Source organism: Chrysoperla carnea, assembly GCF_905475395.1.
Source record: "Chrysoperla carnea chromosome X unlocalized genomic scaffold, inChrCarn1.1 SUPER_X_unloc_3, whole genome shotgun sequence".
Taxonomy (NCBI): domain Eukaryota; kingdom Metazoa; phylum Arthropoda; class Insecta; order Neuroptera; family Chrysopidae; genus Chrysoperla; species Chrysoperla carnea.
This window is the reverse complement of record NW_025408156.1, coordinates 234,092-253,731: the sequence shown is the minus strand read 5'-3', so window position 1 is coordinate 253,731 and position 19,640 is coordinate 234,092. Positions and strand designations below refer to the sequence as shown.

The 19,640-nt window shown below is 27.1% G+C and overlaps 1 non-coding gene across 1 annotated transcript; it reads right to left on the bottom strand.

Moving 5' to 3' along the window:
• Nucleotides 1-17,980: 17,980 nt before the first annotated feature.
• On the bottom strand, nucleotides 17,981-18,099 carry LOC123304201. The gene has a single exon (XR_006536243.1). It is a non-coding gene; the product is annotated as a 5S ribosomal RNA (ribosomal RNA).
• Between the last annotated feature and the right edge of the window lie 1,541 nt (nucleotides 18,100-19,640).

Sequence of the window (19,640 nt, the reverse complement as noted above, 5' to 3'; positions counted from 1 at the left end):
TTTATATTATTTTATATTCATTTGAAATATTAAAAAAACTTCTCGCTTTAAAGTAACCATGATATGAGTTATAAATGCAATAAAATTTTATACAAAAAATAATATTTATTTGTTGACGAATAATATAAAAGGTTTACATTTATAAATAACATATATTTATATATGGTGTGTAAAAAAAAAAAAACAGAAGAAAAATAATTTATATTTTTAATATAAAAAGGCAACCGCACACAGTGTTCCCAAGCGGTCACCCATCCAAGTACTGACTGTGCCCAATGTTGCTTAACTTCGGTGATCGGACGAGAACCAATTCAAATTCAAAAACAGTTTATTAATCAACATTTAAAAATACAATACATTACATACATAACATATATTACAAAACTTTTATTTACTATTATAGGTTATTAGCCTTAAAAGGCTTTCATCCTAACTTATTTTTCTTTCATGCAGATTGCTGTGTCGCAATTATGCTTATGATATTTAATTTATTTGTTTGAGCAGGTATATGTTAAGTTAATTTTTGTTGATATGCTCTTTACAGGAAAATTTTTAAAAACCTGTTTTATGTTTTAGGACGAGAACCGGTGTTTTCAACGTGGTATGGCTGTTGCCAGTAATAAATGAAAATTTTTACAAATATATATTTTTCATAAATATCATTAATATTAAAGTATATTATTAAAATTTTCAATGAAGTAATCAATTTAAATATATACTTATTTATTATACCATATATTTTAAATAAAAATGCAACCGCACACAGTATTCTCAAGTGGCCACCCATCCGTGGTACTGACTGTGGCAAATGTTTCTAAACTATTATTTTATAAAATATTTATACAAAAAATAATTTACTCTTATCAAATATTAATTTGTGGCCTGTATTAAGGCCTATGTTATTTTCATTTTTTAGCAAAAATAATGAAATATTTCAATATATTATTAAAGTAACAGATCATTTCTTTTTTGGTGCTGCTTTTTTAATTTTTGTAGGAGATGATTTGGCAACAGAAGCTTTCTTAGCTTTTGGTGCTTTCGGTTTACGAGCAGGGCTACTTTTGGCAGCGGATTTTGTACTTTTTGCTGGTTTTGCTTTAACTGGTGCTTTTTTTGATGCCGCTGATGATTTTGCAGTAACTTTTTTAGCAGCAGTTGATGATGATGGAGTCGCTTTTTTTGCTTTAGGCTTTTTGGCTGCCAATGATGTAGTTGTGGCTTTCTTTTCTTTTGGTGCCCGTTTACTTTTAGCACTCTTTGCTGAACCTTTTGCTCCACTTTCTTTTTTGGAAACTTTTGATTTAGCTGAAGAATTAGATGAAGCGGAAGCAGCCAATTTGAATGAACCAGATGCACCTTTACCTTTAGTTTGTACCAAGGCTCCCTCAGTTACAGCAGCTTTTAAATATTTTTTAATAAATGGTGAAATTTTATCAGAATCCACTTTATAATTTGCAGCTAAATATTTTTTAATTGCTTGTAATGATGAACCACCACGTTCTTTTAAATTTTTAATTGCGTTAACAACCATTTCTGATGTACGTGGATGTGTTGGTTTTGAATGTTGTTTTGTACGTTTAGCACCAGAAGCTGTTGCTTTTTTTGTTGGTGTTGTAGAAGCAGCAGTAACCGCAGTTGCTGCAACAGCTGTAGAATTTTCTTCGGCCATATTTTTTACTTTATAAAAATAATGTATTTATTATAAATATTTAAATGATAAAATATAATAATTCTATCAAATAAAAAATAAAGGTTTTCAATTATATCATTATTCACAATAATATAAGTCCCTATGTAAGTCAAAGTACCATGTAGAAAACACATAAAAATTAAATAGTATTTCTAATTTACTGTCGTAGTAAACATGATTTATTTTTTCAATTTCTATAATATATAAAATAATAAATTATAAATTTAATAATAATATTTATTTTATAAATTAAAATATATTTAATTTTTTTATTAACAATTATTAATAAACATAGTTTAATATTAATTATTTCAATCATACAAAACAATAATATTTTTAAGGTAAACTTAAAAAGTATATATTTTTATTTTTTATTTAATATCGATTTATTATAAATTATTAGTATATAAATAATTAAAAAATTTAATATATAAATATATATATTATAGTATAAGATTTCATTTTTAGAAAAACTTTTTTTGTCAATAATGAAAACGTATTATTATGAAATGTGTTAATCGAACATTGACAAAATATATTTCATTAGAAAATACTTTTATTTATGCATTAATATCAATAATTAACTATTAAATTAATTTTTTCATAATTATATAAAGAAATTTTATACTGATATAAGTATTTATATATTATAATATTTATTTTAAATATAAAAAAATTTATGACAAAATATATTATTAGAGTATTTGTTGAGATTAATATAAGATTATTTTAAATAAGAATTAATTTATATAATTATTAAAATATTATTAATTTTATGTTATGTAATTTTAATAAAAATAAATAATAATAATAAATATAAAAATTTTTTAACAATTTAAATTTTATATGATCTAAATAATTTTGTTAAGTACGATATGAGAAATCATTGTAAGCTTCGTTAAGAAACTTTGTAATATAAAATAATAATAATAATATTAAATATATAAATAAATAAAATAAATTTGATATATATTTTTAGTTCATTCTGTGTATAAATCAAAGGATACCGAATAATTGGTAACGGATGCGATATATTATAGTATCGAGTATTAAAACATCATATATAAATTTATCTTGTTATTCAAATTTTTTGTTAATTAACTTATGTATTTAGAAAATTTATAATATTATTTATATAATTGACATAAAATCTTATAAATTGAAATTTTATTAATATGTATCAAAAGAAGAGAGTAACGTATTGATATAATATCAAAGGATACTGATTATTTAAATAACGAATACGTCATATATTGTTTGTGTAACGAAGTTCACTTGGCCATCTAGTTTAAAATAACATTTTCAATAGAAAGTTTATATGCTTTTTTTTTCTTTTTTTTCTTTAATTATTAAAAAAATAAATTGAAATTTAATTCAATCAAATTTTATAATAATTTTAAAAAAATTTTTCCTTTTAAAAAATATTTTGTGATGTTGTGATAATATGTATTAATACAAGTGCATCCTGATACTTTTATCTCTAGTAAAGGTATGAGTATCATGAACAGTTTTGTTATCTAATGATATTATTTTGATAATATTTTGTGTATATTCTTATAATATTTTGTCTAAATATCATCATAATACAATATTATTTTGATAATATTTTATGAATATTCTTATAATATGTTACCTAAATGTCATCATAATATGATGAATTATTTCCATAATAACATATAAAAAAAGAAAAAAAAAAAAAAGAATCATTAATTTATAATTATTTAAATTGATTCTTTAAAAAAATATTATAATATATTATTTATAAAAATAATTTTTACTCTTATTTTAAATAAATTTGTGGCCTTTTATTAAAAGGCCTATGATCGATGTATTATTATTATAAAAATTAATGCAATGTTTTTAATTTATGCTTTCTTTTCAGTTTTCTTTGGTAATAACACTGCTTGAATGTTTGGTAATACACCACCTTGAGCAATTGTTACACCAGATAATAATTTATTTAATTCTTCATCATTACGAATTGCCAATTGTAAATGACGTGGAATGATACGTGTTTTTTTGTTATCACGGGCAGCATTACCAGCTAACTCGAGAACTTCTGCAGCCAAATATTCCATAACAGCAGCCAAATATACTGGGGCACCAGCACCTACTCGTTCAGCATAATTTCCTTTTCGTAATAATCTGTGAATTCTTCCAACAGGAAATTGTAATCCTGCTAGGCTTGATCTTGACTTTGCCTTTCCCTTTACTTTACCACCTTTACCTCGTCCAGACATAGCGAATAAATTTATTTAATTAATATTTTTTTTTGTAAATATAATCACACAGATGTGTACGTTACGGGGATTGTAACATAAATGTTTAAAATGTTATTTGGGTATTTTAATTTATAATATTTATAAAATATAAAACTTTAAAAATAAACCAATCACCTTATAGTATTATTTTCAGCCAATCAGAGAGTAGTATTCATTTTTATTGTTATATCCATCTTCGCGTATATAATACGCTAGTTGTATACACGACACGCTCATACATATACTGACTGGTGTTCTGTAACTATCTGTGTATATTAATTGTTTGTAACAATGCCACCAAAAACAAGTGGAAAAGCAGCAAAAAAAGCTGGCAAAGCTCAAAAAAATATATCAAAGAGTGATAAGAAAAAGAAGAGGAAGCGCAAGGAATCATATGCAATTTACATTTACAAAGTATTAAAACAAGTGCATCCTGATACTGGTATCTCTAGTAAAGCTATGAGTATCATGAACAGTTTTGTTAATGATATTTTTGAACGTATTGCTGCTGAAGCATCACGTTTAGCACATTATAATAAACGTTCAACAATCACAAGTCGGGAAATTCAAACCGCAGTTCGATTATTATTACCTGGTGAATTGGCAAAGCACGCTGTTAGTGAAGGTACTAAAGCTGTTACAAAATATACAAGTTCAAAATAAATAAATCGAAAATATTATTTAATTGATAACATAAAAATACATCAACATATAAAAATGGCTCTCTTTTTAAGAGAGCCATCAAATTTTTTAAATAAGAGTAAATTATTTTTATATATACAAAAAAATAAAATAAACAATTATTAATATCATATTTAATATAAAATTTTATATATTAATAGCTTGAATATATCTATTATTAGTATATCAATATTATTAATTTTAAATATAATAAAGGATATCGGAATATATATCGTAAATCAGTGTAATGCAAATGCATTACATTACCTTTATTATTTTCATTTTACATTTACTACTTGTTTATGTACGCTTATAATTATTAGAAAAATATTTTTAATAATTTTAAAAAATAAATGAAATAATAAAAATTTAATAATAAATTATTTATTGAAAGTATAACAAATGGTATAGCAAAATATTTATTTTCTTTGATTAAGGCGAAATGTTTTATTAGTTATAAATTCGATAATCTCCTATCGATACTTGTTACTCTTAACTTGTATATATAAAAAATATAATAGTATATTAATTTATAATAAAATTTTTTCAAAAATTCAATAAGTTATTGTAAAATAAAATAGATAATATACAAATTATAATTTATTATTGCAGATATATTACAATAAAAAAAAAAAAAAAAAATATTTGGTAATGTATGTTATAAACAAAATAATTTGTTGTAAACAAATTATATAATATGTTATATTTATTAACAAATTTATTTACTCTTATATAAATAAAATTAGTGGCTTCCCAAAAAGGAAAGCCTGTTTAAATTTATCGGATGTATTAAATATTCTTTAATAAATTTACTAAATATTTTAAGTAAATTATTATATTTTCTTAACCTCCAAAACCATACAAAGTACGACCTTGTCGTTTTAATGCATATACAACATCCATAGCTGTAACTGTTTTACGTTTTGCGTGTTCAGTATATGTAACAGCATCCCGAATAACATTTTCAAGGAATACTTTAAGTACACCACGTGTTTCTTCATAAATTAAACCAGAGATACGTTTTACTCCACCTCGTCGTGCTAAACGACGAATTGCAGGTTTTGTAATACCTTGGATATTATCACGCAAAACTTTTCTATGACGTTTTGCACCCCCTTTTCCAAGACCCTTTCCACCTTTTCCTCTGCCAGTCATTTTAATAAAAAATTATTTACAATATTTTAACGAACGGATAACACGTGTGTTAACCTCACAAGTATTGTAATGTATGTGAGCGCCGGTACAATTGTGCCTTTTTATATAAAGCATTAAAGATTTTTTAAGCCACGCCTATACAATTTGATTAGTCCATACTCTGATAGCTATCCAATAGGATATAACAACAAAAATTTTGAAATTTCATATAAATATAAATACAACACATTTATTTCGCATTTAAACATTTGACTTTGTAGTATCAAATTGTCGAATATAATTTTAAAAATTGTGTGTTTTTTTGTAAAAACATTATTATTTGAAAATGGCTAGAACCAAGCAAACTGCACGTAAATCAACTGGTGGTAAAGCACCAAGAAAACAATTAGCAACGAAAGCTGCACGTAAAAGTGCACCAGCAACTGGTGGAGTAAAAAAACCACACAGATATCGTCCTGGTACAGTAGCTTTACGAGAAATTCGTCGTTATCAAAAAAGTACTGAATTGTTAATTCGTAAATTACCATTCCAACGTTTAGTACGTGAAATTGCACAAGATTTTAAAACCGATTTACGTTTCCAAAGTTCAGCTGTTATGGCATTACAAGAAGCTAGTGAAGCCTATTTAGTAGGTTTATTTGAAGATACCAATTTATGCGCAATTCATGCAAAGCGTGTTACAATTATGCCTAAGGATATACAATTGGCAAGACGTATTCGTGGAGAACGTGCATAAGCGTTTTAAATGACAATTTAAAAAAAAAAAAAACAAATAAGAAATATTTTCGGTCCTATATATAGGACCAACATATATTATTAAATAAGAGTATATTATTTTTATTAAAAAATATATATATAAATTATTGAAATAAAATTAAACATTATTAAAATTTTGTTATAATTATAAGCGATTGCTATTTCTAAAAATAAATAAATTTCATAAAATTTATATTATTTTATATTCATTTGAAATATTAAAAAAACTTCTCGCTTTAAAGTAACCATGATATGAGTTATAAATGCAATAAAATTTTATACAAAAAATAATATTTATTTGTTGACGAATAATATAAAAGGTTTACATTTATAAATAACATATATTTATATATGGTGTGTAAAAAAAAAAAAACAGAAGAAAAATAATTTATATTTTTAATATAAAAAGGCAACCGCACACAGTGTTCCCAAGCGGTCACCCATCCAAGTACTGACTGTGCCCAATGTTGCTTAACTTCGGTGATCGGACGAGAACCAATTCAAAATTCAAAAACAGTTTATTAATCAACATTTAAAAATACAATACATTACATACATAACATATATTACAAAACTTTTATTTACTATTATAGGTTATTAGCCTTAAAAGGCTTTCATCCTAACTTATTTTTCTTTCATGCAGATTGCTGTGTCGCAATTATGCTTATGATATTTAATTTATTTGTTTGAGCAGGTATATGTTAAGTTAATTTTTGTTGATATGCTCTTTACAGGAAAATTTTTAAAAACCTGTTTTATGTTTTAGGCAATAGCTGTGGCAAACTTATATTGCCCATTGCCTATGTGTTTTTGCATGTAAAATTAGATTTAAAAAGAGAAGAAAAAAGGAAAAAATTTAATGCCTTGCGTGGGACTTGAACGCCTGCTTTCGGAGTGCCAGTCGGGATCGCTGGCACGACGCCACAGGCTCTTGTAAGGAATGGGTATTTTATCTTTATTATTTACTGTAAAATATTTTGTTATACATTATTTAAATATTTTGTATATATTTGTTTGTGTTTTTTGGTTAGTGAGTTTGACTTCACCATATTTTTGGTTAAGTAGCTGTTTTTAATCAACTTAGTGTAGAAAGAATGCGTTACATGTTTGGTATAGTCTTTGATTGTCGGTATGTCTGTCTCTCTATGTATGTCTTGTATTCTAGCGTATCTATCTTTGTTTAGTGTAAGTCGGAGGCATTTGTTCTGTATACGTTGCAGTCTTAGATATGTCGTGTCTGAAACGCTGTTCCACACAGGGGCTCCGTAGGTTATAGTTGGTCTTATTATTGCAGTGTATAACATTTTTTTATTTTTGGTGCTGAGTTTGCTGTATTTGTTCAGGAGTGGGTATAGTTGTCGTATACACCCATTTCCCCTACTGATCAGGTGGTTGATATGTGGGACAAACGATAATGTCCTATCAAGGTACACACCTAGGTACTTTACTTTGTGCTTGGCAGGGACTATGGCTACGCCGTCTACCTTAAGTGGATCGTAGATTTTGACATTTGTAAATTTTTTGCTAAAAATTATATGTTCAGTTTTGCTGTTATTTATTTTGATTTTCCAGTCCCTGGCAAACTTTAGTATCATATCCAGGTGTATTTGTAGTTGTTTTGTTGCCACCTGAGCACTAAAGGAGTGGGCGTACACGGCAGTGTCATCCGCGTATATCGCAGTTTTTGTTTTGGCAAATTTTGGGATATCATTAATAAAGTAGGTGAACAATATGGGCCCAAGTACCGATCCTTGTGGCACACCTGCTTTTGGGTGTCGGAGTTCCGATGTGCTGTTGTTTATTTTTACATAGAATCCCCTTCCTCTGAGGTAACTGTCCAGTAGTGCTATTAGCCATCTTGGGAAGTCATAATTTATTAGTTTGTAAATCAGTCCATCAATATATACCGTGTCAAAGGCTTTCTCAATATCCAGAAGGGCCATGGCCGTGACGTTACTTTTGTTAAAATTTTGTATTATGTCACTTGCTATTCTGGCAACTTGCATGCAAGTGCCATGACCACTTCTGAATCCGAATTGTTCGTGTATTATTATATTTTTGGACTGACTTATCTTGTTTATTCTTTTCAAAATGACTTTTTCCGCTATCTTGGACAGCGTGCTCAGGAGGCTTATTGGTCTGTAATTTTTGGGATTACTATGATCCTTGTTAGGTTTCGGTACTGGGATCACTATTGCCGTTCTCCAGGACTCAGGGAAGTATCCTATCCTCAGGATTGCATTTATTATGTACTGAAGTTGTACTATAGCTTTGGTGGTAAAGTTTTTGATTATTTTGGTGTCTATCCCGTCTTGTCCTGGGGCTTTGTTATTTGGGAGGGTTTTAATTATGTTTTTAATTTCTTGGGGGGTTGTGAGCTTTATTTTGGTGTTGTTTTGTGGTGTTTGTGTGGTATGAAAGAATTCATGTATTCTTCGTTTTATGTCCTCTTCTAGTGGAGTAGTCTGTTCGTTAGTCTGGATCTCCTCTAAAGTTTCACTTATTATGTCAGCTTTGTCTTTGTCCGTCATGTAATTATTATCGTTCGTGGTGATTGTGGGGATTTGTTGTCTCGGTTTTTTAAACGTCTTCGTTATTCGCCACATTGTTCTGTCACCGGGTCGTAAGTCCGTTAGTGTTTTTTCCCACTGTTCATTGATCTTGTTTTTAATGTTCCTCCTGATCATTTTCGTGATTTTGTTTATATCTGCTTTGAAGCCTGGTATAAATCTTTTTTGGTACAGTTTCCTCATCGCATTTTTATATTTGATTAAGTTTTTTGTGTTATCATCAGGTAGATACCTGTTATCAACTGTCACGACCCGTCGGCTGTGAGCTTTTTGGACTTGTTGCACCCCTTTTGTGAAGTTATCTATTTCCTGATCAACTTCTTGGGCATTGTTTATTTTATTATTGATTTTTATTGTTGAATTTAATTTTTTTCTAAACTCTGCCCAATCGGTTGATTTATAGGAAGTGACAATGTGTTTGGTGTTGTCTTTATTTAAGTTTGTAATATTAAATATTACCGGGTTGTGGTCTGATGATAGCTCTGGTATTGAGGTTGGGTGCGTGATGTTGTTAACATTTTTATTAATCACAAGATCAATGAAGGTGGGTGTCATTCCGTTAGTTGGAAAATGTGTGGGGTTGTCTGTGTGTTGGATGACGATGTTATTGTCGTTAGTGAATTTATGTAATGTTCGTCCGTTTGTGTTTGATACATGATTCTTCCATGCCGTATGGCGAGCATTAAGATCACCTATTACTAATATTTTGTTACCCATCCTGAACAATTTTGCTAGATCCTCCATGGGGAACTTGTTAGCGGGAGTGTTATACACTGCAATAATTTTTATATTATTTAATAGTTCGATTCCGACGCATTCTATGGATACGGAACCATTGATTTCAAATGTGCGAAACGGAATGCTATTTTTTATTATTATTGCTACACCTCCGCCTTGTGTTGTTCTATCTTTCCTAATTATATTAAAATTTCTAATTTTTATTTTATGTTCTCCAGATAATTTGGTTTCATTTATCATCATAATGTCCACCTTTTGTTCTCTGATGAACGATCTAAGTTCACCAAGGTTTTGGCGTAGCCCATTAGCATTCCATGTCGCACATTTTACGGCGGACATTGGCTAAAATTTTTTGTGCAAAAGTTGTTGAAAACCATGAATTTCTCTAATTCGTTTTTGCATTTCATAAGGTCATGGTTTAGGTCTTTTACATATTTTAGCATTCTTTCTACATCTATTAATTTGTTTAATGTGTCAAACTCACTTACCAAATTGTTTATGTTAGTAGCAGTAGATATGGATGTTGTTTGTGTTGGTGCTTGGCTGTGTACATGAGCGTACACTAATGGGTTTCCCATTGCCCAGGCATTTGTTGGTGGTTTTCACAGTTTGCACATTTTAAAAGTTTTTTATTTTCTTCCGTGTTTTCTTTTATTGTACAGTCACGGCTCCAGTGAGGTCCTGCGCATTTTAGGCACTTTGGGTTCATTCTACAGTTCGTAGTGGCATGTGACCAGGCCTGACATCTGTGACACTGGATAATTAGTTTGGCGTTCCTGTGCCTTTCCCAGGTAATTTTTACGTTGTACACATATTTAACTTCTTGGGTTAGTTGTTTTAGGGACGTGCTTTGTCCGGTGATCACAAGATATAGAGATCTGTAGGAGGATCTCATTGGATATACTTTAATAATGTTTGTTTTGAGGCATTTCTCTATGTCTTGCTTAATTTCCTCTTCGTCGATTCCTCTTGGTAGCCCGACCAGTACGAAGGCGTGGTGTTTTTCTGTCCTTTCCGTGTATGTATGGAACTCCATGTTTTCGTTGTCTAGCATTTTGACGTAGTTTTTATATTCATTTGAGTCATGGATGAATAGATTCGTTTTTTTGAACGTGTATTTCACATGGAATCCCTTTTTCACATGTTCCTTTATTTGCTCCATGAACTCCTTATGGTTATTTGGAGTGCTGTGTATAACAATTGGAGGTGGTTTATTCTTACCTCCTTGAGTCCTTTCTGTGTTTTTGTCATTTTCATTGATTTCTTTTGGGTCTGTGTCTTCTTGTTCCACATCTTCCTCTATTTGACCTTCTTCAGTGGTTAGGGGATTAAATCTGTTTTTTGTGGGCACTTGCACTTGCACTTCTGTTTGTTTTTTGAAAATGTTTTGTATATTGTTTTTGTTTTGGTTTTCCATTCTTGGAGGCACTGCACTTGTGTTCTCGCTATTTTCACTGACTATTTTTTCTATTTTGTTGGCTTCTTCTTCGGTGCTTTGTTGTATTCCGACGTCATCGGGTTGCACTTTTAAAACTTTAGTGATAGCAGGGGAGCGACTCGGTCGCCCCCTTTTTTTTGTTTGGCTACGCCCGTCACTTATTTTATAGTTTGTTTTTATACTTTTTTATATTTGATTTAACTTGTTCTGTAGGTGTGTGTATGAAATTGTTTTCGCTTTGAATGTAATTATACAATAATTTGCTTCAACAATTCACTGTACTGTACTGTATGAACGCTGTACAGATAATGACGAGAACCGGTGTTTTCAACGTGGTATGGCTGTTGCCAGTAATAAATGAAAATTTTTACAAATATATATTTTTCATAAATATCATTAATATTAAAGTATATTATTAAAATTTTCAATGAAGTAATCAATTTAAATATATACTTATTTATTATACCATATATTTTAAATAAAAATGCAACCGCACACAGTATTCTCAAGTGGCCACCCATCCGTGGTACTGACTGTGGCAAATGTTTCTAAACTATTATTTTATAAAATATTTATACAAAAAATAATTTACTCTTATCAAATATTAATTTGTGGCCTGTATTAAGGCCTATGTTATTTTCATTTTTTAGCAAAAATAATGAAATATTTCAATATATTATTAAAGTAACAGATCATTTCTTTTTTGGTGCTGCTTTTTTAATTTTTGTAGGAGATGATTTGGCAACAGAAGCTTTCTTAGCTTTTGGTGCTTTCGGTTTACGAGCAGGGCTACTTTTGGCAGCGGATTTTGTACTTTTTGCTGGTTTTGCTTTAACTGGTGCTTTTTTTTTTTTTGATGCCGCTGATGATTTTGCAGTAACTTTTTTAGCAGCAGTTGATGATGATGGAGTCGCTTTTTTTGCTTTAGGCTTTTTGGCTGCCAATGATGTAGTTGTGGCTTTCTTTTCTTTTGGTGCCCGTTTACTTTTAGCACTCTTTGCTGAACCTTTTGCTCCACTTTCTTTTTTGGAAACTTTTGATTTAGCTGAAGAATTAGATGAAGCGGAAGCAGCCAATTTGAATGAACCAGATGCACCTTTACCTTTAGTTTGTACCAAGGCTCCCTCAGTTACAGCAGCTTTTAAATATTTTTTAATAAATGGTGAAATTTTATCAGAATCCACTTTATAATTTGCAGCTAAATATTTTTTAATTGCTTGTAATGATGAACCACCACGTTCTTTTAAATTTTTAATTGCGTTAACAACCATTTCTGATGTACGTGGATGTGTTGGTTTTGAATGTTGTTTTGTACGTTTAGCACCAGAAGCTGTTGCTTTTTTTGTTGGTGTTGTAGAAGCAGCAGTAACCGCAGTTGCTGCAACAGCTGTAGAATTTTCTTCGGCCATATTTTTTACTTTATAAAAATAATGTATTTATTATAAATATTTAAATGATAAAATATAATAATTCTATCAAATAAAAAATAAAGGTTTTCAATTATATCATTATTCACAATAATATAAGTCCCTATGTAAGTCAAAGTACCATGTAGAAAACACATAAAAATTAAATAGTATTTCTAATTTACTGTCGTAGTAAACATGATTTATTTTTTCAATTTCTATAATATATAAAATAATAAATTATAAATTTAATAATAATATTTATTTTATAAATTAAAATATATTTAATTTTTTTATTAACAATTATTAATAAACATAGTTTAATATTAATTATTTCAATCATACAAAACAATAATATTTTTAAGGTAAACTTAAAAAGTATATATTTTTATTTTTTATTTAATATCGATTTATTATAAATTATTAGTATATAAATAATTAAAAAATTTAATATATAAATATATATATTATAGTATAAGATTTCATTTTTAGAAAAACTTTTTTTGTCAATAATGAAAACGTATTATTATGAAATGTGTTAATCGAACATTGACAAAATATATTTCATTAGAAAATACTTTTATTTATGCATTAATATCAATAATTAACTATTAAATTAATTTTTTCATAATTATATAAAGAAATTTTATACTGATATAAGTATTTATATATTATAATATTTATTTTAAATATAAAAAAATTTATGACAAAATATATTATTAGAGTATTTGTTGAGATTAATATAAGATTATTTTAAATAAGAATTAATTTATATAATTATTAAAATATTATTAATTTTATGTTATGTAATTTTAATAAAAATAAATAATAATAATAAATATAAAAATTTTTTAACAATTTAAATTTTATATGATCTAAATAATTTTGTTAAGTACGATATGAGAAATCATTGTAAGCTTCGTTAAGAAACTTTGTAATATAAAATAATAATAATAATATTAAATATATAAATAAATAAAATAAATTTGATATATATTTTTAGTTCATTCTGTGTATAAATCAAAGGATACCGAATAATTGGTAACGGATGCGATATATTATAGTATCGAGTATTAAAACATCATATATAAATTTATCTTGTTATTCAAATTTTTTGTTAATTAACTTATGTATTTAGAAAATTTATAATATTATTTATATAATTGACATAAAATCTTATAAATTGAAATTTTATTAATATGTATCAAAAGAAGAGAGTAACGTATTGATATAATATCAAAGGATACTGATTATTTAAATAACGAATACGTCATATATTGTTTGTGTAACGAAGTTCACTTGGCCATCTAGTTTAAAATAACATTTTCAATAGAAAGTTTATATGCTTTTTTTTTCTTTTTTTTCTTTAATTATTAAAAAAATAAATTGAAATTTAATTCAATCAAATTTTATAATAATTTTAAAAAAATTTTTCCTTTTAAAAAATATTTTGTGATGTTGTGATAATATGTATTAATACAAGTGCATCCTGATACTTTTATCTCTAGTAAAGGTATGAGTATCATGAACAGTTTTGTTATCTAATGATATTATTTTGATAATATTTTGTGTATATTCTTATAATATTTTGTCTAAATATCATCATAATACAATATTATTTTGATAATATTTTATGAATATTCTTATAATATGTTACCTAAATGTCATCATAATATGATGAATTATTTCCATAATAACATATAAAAAAAGAAAAAAAAAAAAAAGAATCATTAATTTATAATTATTTAAATTGATTCTTTAAAAAAATATTATAATATATTATTTATAAAAATAATTTTTACTCTTATTTTAAATAAATTTGTGGCCTTTTATTAAAAGGCCTATGATCGATGTATTATTATTATAAAAATTAATGCAATGTTTTTAATTTATGCTTTCTTTTCAGTTTTCTTTGGTAATAACACTGCTTGAATGTTTGGTAATACACCACCTTGAGCAATTGTTACACCAGATAATAATTTATTTAATTCTTCATCATTACGAATTGCCAATTGTAAATGACGTGGAATGATACGTGTTTTTTTGTTATCACGGGCAGCATTACCAGCTAACTCGAGAACTTCTGCAGCCAAATATTCCATAACAGCAGCCAAATATACTGGGGCACCAGCACCTACTCGTTCAGCATAATTTCCTTTTCGTAATAATCTGTGAATTCTTCCAACAGGAAATTGTAATCCTGCTCGGCTTGATCTTGACTTTGCCTTTCCCTTTACTTTACCACCTTTACCTCGTCCAGACATAGCGAATAAATTTATTTAATTAATATTTTTTTTTGTAAATATAATCACACAGATGTGTACGTTACGGGGATTGTAACATAAATGTTTAAAATGTTATTTGGGTATTTTAATTTATAATATTTATAAAATATAAAACTTTAAAAATAAACCAATCACCTTATAGTATTATTTTCAGCCAATCAGAGAGTAGTATTCATTTTTATTGTTATATCCATCTTCGCGTATATAATACGCTAGTTGTATACACGACACGCTCATACATATACTGACTGGTGTTCTGTAACTATCTGTGTATATTAATTGTTTGTAACAATGCCACCAAAAACAAGTGGAAAAGCAGCAAAAAAAGCTGGCAAAGCTCAAAAAAATATATCAAAGAGTGATAAGAAAAAGAAGAGGAAGCGCAAGGAATCATATGCAATTTACATTTACAAAGTATTAAAACAAGTGCATCCTGATACTGGTATCTCTAGTAAAGCTATGAGTATCATGAACAGTTTTGTTAATGATATTTTTGAACGTATTGCTGCTGAAGCATCACGTTTAGCACATTATAATAAACGTTCAACAATCACAAGTCGGGAAATTCAAACCGCAGTTCGATTATTATTACCTGGTGAATTGGCAAAGCACGCTGTTAGTGAAGGTACTAAAGCTGTTACAAAATATACAAGTTCAAAATAAATAAATCGAAAATATTATTTAATTGATAACATAAAAATACATCAACATATAAAAATGGCTCTCTTTTTAAGAGAGCCATCAAATTTTTTAAATAAGAGTAAATTATTTTTATATATACAAAAAAATAAAATAAACAATTATTAATATCATATTTAATATAAAATTTTATATATTAATAGCTTGAATATATCTATTATTAGTATATCAATATTATTAATTTTAAATATAATAAAGGATATCGGAATATATATCGTAAATCAGTGTAATGCAAATGCATTACATTACCTTTATTATTTTCATTTTACATTTACTACTTGTTTATGTACGCTTATAATTATTAGAAAAATATTTTTAATAATTTTAAAAAATAAATGAAATAATAAAAATTTAATAATAAATTATTTATTGAAAGTATAACAAATGGTATAGCAAAATATTTATTTTCTTTGATTAAGGCGAAATGTTTTATTAGTTATAAATTCGATAATCTCCTATCGATACTTGTTACTCTTAACTTGTATATATAAAAAATATAATAGTATATTAATTTATAATAAAATTTTTTCAAAAATTCAATAAGTTATTGTAAAATAAAATAGATAATATACAAATTATAATTTATTATTGCAGATATATTACAATAAAAAAAAAAAAAAAAAATATTTGGTAATGTATGTTATAAACAAAATAATTTGTTGTAAACAAATTATATAATATGTTATATTTATTAACAAATTTATTTACTCTTATATAAATAAAATTAGTGGCTTCCCAAAAAGGAAAGCCTGTTTAAATTTATCGGATGTATTAAATATTCTTTAATAAATTTACTAAATATTTTAAGTAAATTATTATATTTTCTTAACCTCCAAAACCATACAAAGTACGACCTTGTCGTTTTAATGCATATACAACATCCATAGCTGTAACTGTTTTACGTTTTGCGTGTTCAGTATATGTAACAGCATCCCGAATAACATTTTCAAGGAATACTTTAAGTACACCACGTGTTTCTTCATAAATTAAACCAGAGATACGTTTTACTCCACCTCGTCGTGCTAAACGACGAATTGCAGGTTTTGTAATACCTTGGATATTATCACGCAAAACTTTTCTATGACGTTTTGCACCCCCTTTTCCAAGACCCTTTCCACCTTTTCCTCTGCCAGTCATTTTAATAAAAAATTATTTACAATATTTTAACGAACGGATAACACGTGTGTTAACCTCACAAGTATTGTAATGTATGTGAGCGCCGGTACAATTGTGCCTTTTTATATAAAGCATTAAAGATTTTTTAAGCCACGCCTATACAATTTGATTAGTCCATACTCTGATAGCTATCCAATAGGATATAACAACAAAAATTTTGAAATTTCATATAAATATAAATACAACACATTTATTTCGCATTTAAACATTTGACTTTGTAGTATCAAATTGTCGAATATAATTTTAAAAATTGTGTGTTTTTTTGTAAAAACATTATTATTTGAAAATGGCTAGAACCAAGCAAACTGCACGTAAATCAACTGGTGGTAAAGCACCAAGAAAACAATTAGCAACGAAAGCTGCACGTAAAAGTGCACCAGCAACTGGTGGAGTAAAAAAACCACACAGATATCGTCCTGGTACAGTAGCTTTACGAGAAATTCGTCGTTATCAAAAAAGTACTGAATTGTTAATTCGTAAATTACCATTCCAACGTTTAGTACGTGAAATTGCACAAGATTTTAAAACCGATTTACGTTTCCAAAGTTCAGCTGTTATGGCATTACAAGAAGCTAGTGAAGCCTATTTAGTAGGTTTATTTGAAGATACCAATTTATGCGCAATTCATGCAAAGCGTGTTACAATTATGCCTAAGGATATACAATTGGCAAGACGTATTCGTGGAGAACGTGCATAAGCGTTTTAAATGACAATTTAAAAAAAAAAAAAACAAATAAGAAATATTTTCGGTCCTATATATAGGACCAACATATATTATTAAATAAGAGTATATTATTTTTATTAAAAAATATATATATAAATTATTGAAATAAAATTAAACATTATTAAAATTTTGTTATAATTATAAGCGATTGCTATTTCTAAAAATAAATAAATTTCATAAAATTTATATTATTTTATATTCATTTGAAATATTAAAAAAACTTCTCGCTTTAAAGTAACCATGATATGAGTTATAAATGCAATAAAATTTTATACAAAAAATAATATTTATTTGTTGACGAATAATATAAAAGGTTTACATTTATAAATAACATATATTTATATATGGTGTGTAAAAAAAAAAAAAACAGAAGAAAAATAATTTATATTTTTAATATAAAAAGGCAACCGCACACAGTGTTCCCAAGCGGTCACCCATCCAAGTACTGACTGTGCCCAATGTTGCTTAACTTCGGTGATCGGACGAGAACCGGTGTTTTCAACGTGGTATGGCTGTTGCCAGTAATAAATGAAAATTTTTACAAATATATATTTTTCATAAATATCATTAATATTAAAGTATATTATTAAAATTTTCAATGAAGTAATCAATTTAAATATATACTTATTTATTATACCATATATTTTAAATAAAAATGCAACCGCACACAGTATTCTCAAGTGGCCACCCATCCGTGGTACTGACTGTGGCAAATGTTTCTAAACTATTATTTTATAAAATATTTATACAAAAAATAATTTACTCTTATCAAATATTAATTTGTGGCCTGTATTAAGGCCTATGTTATTTTCATTTTTTAGCAAAAATAATGAAATATTTCAATATATTATTAAAGTAACAGATCATTTCTTTTTTGGTGCTGCTTTTTTAATTTTTGTAGGAGATGATTTGGCAACAGAAGCTTTCTTAGCTTTTGGTGCTTTCGGTTTACGAGCAGGGCTACTTTTGGCAGCGGATTTTGTACTTTTTGCTGGTTTTGCTTTAACTGGTGCTTTTTTTGATGCCGCTGATGATTTTGCAGTAACTTTTTTAGCAGCAGTTGATGATGATGGAGTCGCTTTTTTTGCTTTAGGCTTTTTGGCTGCCAATGATGTAGTTGTGGCTTTCTTTTCTTTTGGTGCCCGTTTACTTTTAGCACTCTTTGCTGAACCTTTTGCTCCACTTTCTTTTTTGGAAACTTTTGATTTAGCTGAAGAATTAGATGAAGCGGAAGCAGCCAATTTGAATGAACCAGATGCACCTTTACCTTTAGTTTGTACCAAGGCTCCCTCAGTTACAGCAGCTTTTAAATATTTTTTAATAAATGGTGAAATTTTATCAGAATCCACTTTATAATTTGCAGCTAAATATTTTTTAATTGCTTGTAATGATGAACCACCACGTTCTTTTAAATTTTTAATTGCGTTAACAACCATTTCTGATGTACGTGGATGTGTTGGTTTTGAATGTTGTTTTGTACGTTTAGCACCAGAAGCTGTTGCTTTTTTTGTTGGTGTTGTAGAAGCAGCAGTAACCGCAGTTGCTGCAACAGCTGTAGAATTTTCTTCGGCCATATTTTTTACTTTATAAAAATAATGTATTTATTATAAATATTTAAATGATAAAATATAATAATTCTATCAAATAAAAAATAAAGGTTTTCAATTATATCATTATTCACAATAATATAAGTCCCTATGTAAGTCAAAGTACCATGTAGAAAACACATAAAAATTAAATAGTATTTCTAATTTACTGTCGTAGTAAACATGATTTATTTTTTCAATTTCTATAATATATAAAATAATAAATTATAAATTTAATAATAATATTTATTTTATAAATTAAAATATATTTAATTTTTTTATTAACAATTATTAATAAACATAGTTTAATATTAATTATTTCAATCATACAAAACAATAATATTTTTAAGGTAAACTTAAAAAGTATATATTTTTATTTTTTATTTAATATCGATTTATTATAAATTATTAGTATATAAATAATTAAAAAATTTAATATATAAATATATATATTATAGTATAAGATTTCATTTTT